This window comes from Ranitomeya imitator, chromosome 1 (genome assembly GCF_032444005.1).
Source record: "Ranitomeya imitator isolate aRanImi1 chromosome 1, aRanImi1.pri, whole genome shotgun sequence".
In the NCBI taxonomy this organism is placed as follows: domain Eukaryota; kingdom Metazoa; phylum Chordata; class Amphibia; order Anura; family Dendrobatidae; genus Ranitomeya; species Ranitomeya imitator.
Window position 1 is genome coordinate 629995823 of NC_091282.1, and position 4363 is coordinate 630000185.

General features: G+C 45.2%; 1 long non-coding RNA gene across 1 annotated transcript; it reads left to right on the forward strand.

The window, feature by feature from the left end:
* Window positions 1-653: 653 nt before the first annotated feature.
* LOC138657979 (uncharacterized) lies at window positions 654-1849 on the forward strand. The gene is made up of 3 exons (XR_011317279.1): window positions 654-732; window positions 825-894; window positions 999-1849. It is a non-coding gene; the product is annotated as an uncharacterized lncRNA (long non-coding RNA).
* The last annotated feature ends 2514 nt before the right edge of the window (window positions 1850-4363 follow it).

The window sequence follows — 4363 nt, forward strand, 5'->3', positions numbered from 1 at the left end:
TCATCTGCCCCTTCCATATCACTTTCATGAAAAGAACCACAATATTTCGCAACTGAGGTTCCAGGTTCTGGAACAAATTGAACCCAATAGGAGAGGTCTTAATAGGATTAAAATCCTTAAGAAAAGGGAGGCTTTTTGGATTTTTACCCTCCAGACCCTAGAGCCAAAAGGTCTCAATAGGGAATATGATGTATCTGTCCCATTGTAAATTATTGTATATTGTTGTTATTTATTGCATATTATGTTTTGTTACTATATACTAATTGGTTCTTTTCTTGGTTCCTTTAGAATCGCTAGATTTCACTATGGTCACCACACTGGGCACCGCTTATAGTCTGCACGGTATGACATTACTATCTTCCCTCTTTTAGTATGGGTCCTCTCTTCCCCTTTGCTTTCTCTTCCCCTCCGTTCCTACATCTTTCTGCTTAGCACTTATGCTGTGTGCAGCCTTCCCCTTCTTCTCCTATGCTTCTATTGTTTTTTACACTCTCACAGTGCTGCCTGGCATTTTGCTTGCGGTCACATGACCGCTCCCTGCGTCCTGATTTAGCAGGGATTGTTCCCTGTTCTGCCCTCCCCTTTCCATGTTTGTTCTTTGCGCATGCGCTATCTTCTGGTGGTCATGTGACCACTATTGTGTCATCAATCACCGGGATTTATACCCGGAAGTGCCGCCCCTCATGCAGCGTCGCTCATCTCTGCTCGGCACATCGTTCTTCCAGGATCCAGGTACATCGGCGTTTGTCATGGCCCTGCCCCCCTCTTCATTTCAGTCCTTGTTGCCTATGTACTTACTGACCCAGACACATTTATCTCTACAGCGCCGTTATCCCCTCTAGGCTCTGTGCCTTACCGTGGGGCTCTACATTCTTTTGTGCTCCGATCCTCCAGGTACATATACTCTCTGCGTTCATCTTACTTATATTTCCATTTCTTTTCAGCACTTGTGTCCTCTATCCTTGTTAACCCTTTCCCTCGTGTTTGGTTTCTTGTAGCACCCTGCAGCTGATGTATGTCTACTATTGTCTGACGCTCATCCATGCATTGTAGCTTCCATATCCAGGTAGTGTTTTCTCACATCCTCTGACTCTCTGCTGTGTTGAACCTACCCATCTCTTTGCTCCTCTGTTTACCTTTTGGTATGATATTCATGACTCTTCCCTTATCTCTATTCCTTCAGGACCCATGCCACCCATGCTCTCTCTTCTCTTCCCCCGTGGTTACTATTTTTTCTATTTTTACTTTTTTTTCTATTTTTATATTTTTTTTCTACTACCGGTTTAATTTTATTATTTTTTGGGGGGTGCCCAGTTACGTTAATATGCACAGTCTCACTTATTCCTTATCTTTTTAGGTCCTCACGTTAGATCTACAACTATGCAACTCTGTATATTTTCACTGGAGGCGCGTTTTGTACCTCATTTTTTTCTTTTCAACTATTTGGCCGGCTTCACACTCAGCGTATGAAAATACGGTCCGTATATTACGGCCGTAATACGCTGAAAAGTCCCGAAAATAGTAGTCCGTAGCTCCTCCGTAGGCAGGGTGTTTCAGCGTTTTTTGCGCATGGCATCCTCCGTATGTAATCCGTATGTCATCTGTACTGCGTGTTTTTATCGCAGGCTTGCAATATGGACATACGGCTATACAAGGGATCCATGTGTAAAAAAAAACAAAAACATATATACTGTATATATATATATATATATATATATATATATATATATATATATATATATATCAGTAGACATATATGTATATATATTAATATTTCATCCAGCGCGATATAGCAGAAAGCCGGTAATTCAATTACCGGCTTTTGCTTTCTCCTTCCTAAACCCGACATGATATGAGACCTGGTTTACATACAGTAAACCATCTCATATCACCATTTTTTTTGCATATTCCACACTACTAATATTAGTAGTGTGTATATGCAAAATTTGGCCGTTCTAGCTAGTAAATTAAGGGGTTAAATGGCGGAAAAAATTGGCGTGGGCTCCCGCACAATTTTCTCCGCCAGAGTAGTAAAGCCAGTGACTGAGGGCAGATATTAATAGCCTGGAGAGGGTCCACGGTTATTGCCCCCCCCCCCCGGCTAAAAACATCTGCCCCCAGCCACCCCAGAAAAGGCACATCTGGAAGATGCGCCTATTCTGGCACTTGGCCACTCTCTTCCCATTCCCGTGTAGCGGTGGGATATGGGGTAATGAAGGGTTAATGCCACCTTGCTATTGTAAGGTGACATTAAGCCACATTAATAATGGAGAGGCGTCAATTATGACACCTATCCATTATTAATCCAATACTAGTAAAGGGTTAAAAAAATCCACAAACACATTATTAAAAATTATTTTAATGAAATAAAAGCAAAGGTTGTTTTAATATTTTATTGAATGCCCAATCCAATCACTGAAGACCCTCGTTCTGTAACAAAAAAAACATAATAAACCAACAATATCCTTACCTTCCGCAGATCTGTACGATGTAAATCCATCTGAAGGGGTTAAAATATTTTGCAGGCACGAGCTTTGCTAATGCAACGTTGCTCATGTCTGCAAAACCCCGGAGAATGTAGGTAAAGTAGGTCAATGACCTATATTTACCTGCATTTGCGGTGAGGCGCCCTCTGCTGGCTGTTCCTAGATCGTGGGAACTTTCCTAGAAAGCTCCCAGGCTCAAGTTCATATGAGGACAACCAGCAGAGGGCGCCCTCTTATGAACTCGAGCCTGGGAGCTTTCTAGGAAAGTTCCCACGATCTAGGAACAGCCAGCAGAGGGCGCCTCACCGCAAATGCAGGAAATATAGGTCATTGACCTACTTTACCTACATTCTCCGGGGTTTTGCAGACATGAGCAACGTTGCATTAGCAAAGCTCGTGCCTGCAAAATATTTTAACCCCTTCAGATGGATTTACATCGTTGGACTTTACAGATCTGCGGAAGGTAAGGATATTGTTGGTTTATTATGTTTTTTTTGTTACAGAACGAGGGTCTTCAGTGATTGGATTGGGCGTTCAATAAAATATTAAAACAACCTTTGTTTTTATTTCATTAAAATAATTTTTAATAATGTGTTTGTATATTTTTTTAACCCTTTACTAGTATTGGATTAATAATGGATAGGTGTCATAATTGACGCCTCTCCATTATTAACCCCTTCCCGACCTGTGACACAGCGTATGCATCATGAAAGTCGGTGCCAATCCGACCTGTGACGCATATGCTGTGTCACAGAATGATCGCGTCCCTGCAGATCGGGTGAAAGGGTTAACTCCCATTTCACCCGATCTGCAAGGACAGGGGGAGTGGTAGTTTAGCCCAGAGGGGGTGGCTTCACCCCCCCGTGGCTACGATCGCTCTGATTGGCTGTTGAAAGTGAAACTGCCAATCAGAGCGATTTGTAATATTTCACCTATTATAACTGGTGAAACATTACAATCCAGCCATGGCTGATGCTGCAATATCATCGGCCATGGCTGGAAATACTAATGTGCCCCCACCTCACCCCACCCCACCCCACCGATCGCCCCCCCAGCCCTCCGATCTGTCCTTTACACTGCTCCGCTCCCCTCCGTCCTTCTGTCCGCTCCCCCCCGCGCTCTTGTCCGCTCACCCCCGTGCTCCAATCACCCCCCCGTGCTCCAACCACCCCCCTGCACTCCGATCCACCCCCCCTGCAGTCCGATCCACCCCCCTGCAGTCCAATCCACCCCCCGATGCTCCAATGCACCCCCCCGTGCTCCGATCCACCCCCCGTGCTCCGATTTACCCCCCCATGCTCCGATCCACCACCCCCCTGTTCTCCGCCCCACCCCATCATACTTACCGGGCCTCCCGTGGTCCGTGGTCTTCTTACCTGGGTGCCATCTTCCAAAATGGCGAGCGCATGCGCAGTGCGCCCGCCGAATCTGCCGGCCGGCAGATTCGTTTCAAGTGCATTTTGATCACTGCGATAAAACCTATCGCAGTGATCAAAATAAAAAAAATACTGAATGACCCCCCCCCCTTTGTCACCCCCATAGGTAGGGCCAATAATAAAATAAAGATTTCTTTTTTCTTCCACTAAGATTGGGGTAAGAATTAGGGTTAGGGTTAGGGGTAGGGCTAGGGTTAGGGGTAGGGCTAGGGTTAGGGGTAGGGTTTCGGTATGTGCACACGTATTCTGGTCCTCTGCGGATTTTTCCGCTGCGGATTTGATAAATCCGCAGTGCTAAACCACTGCGGATTTATGGCAGATTTACCGCGGTTTTTCTGCGCATTTCACTGCGGTTTTACAACTGCGATTTTCTATTGTAGCAGTTGTAAAACAGCTGCGGAATCCGCAGAAAGAAGCAACATGCTGCGGAATGTAAACCGC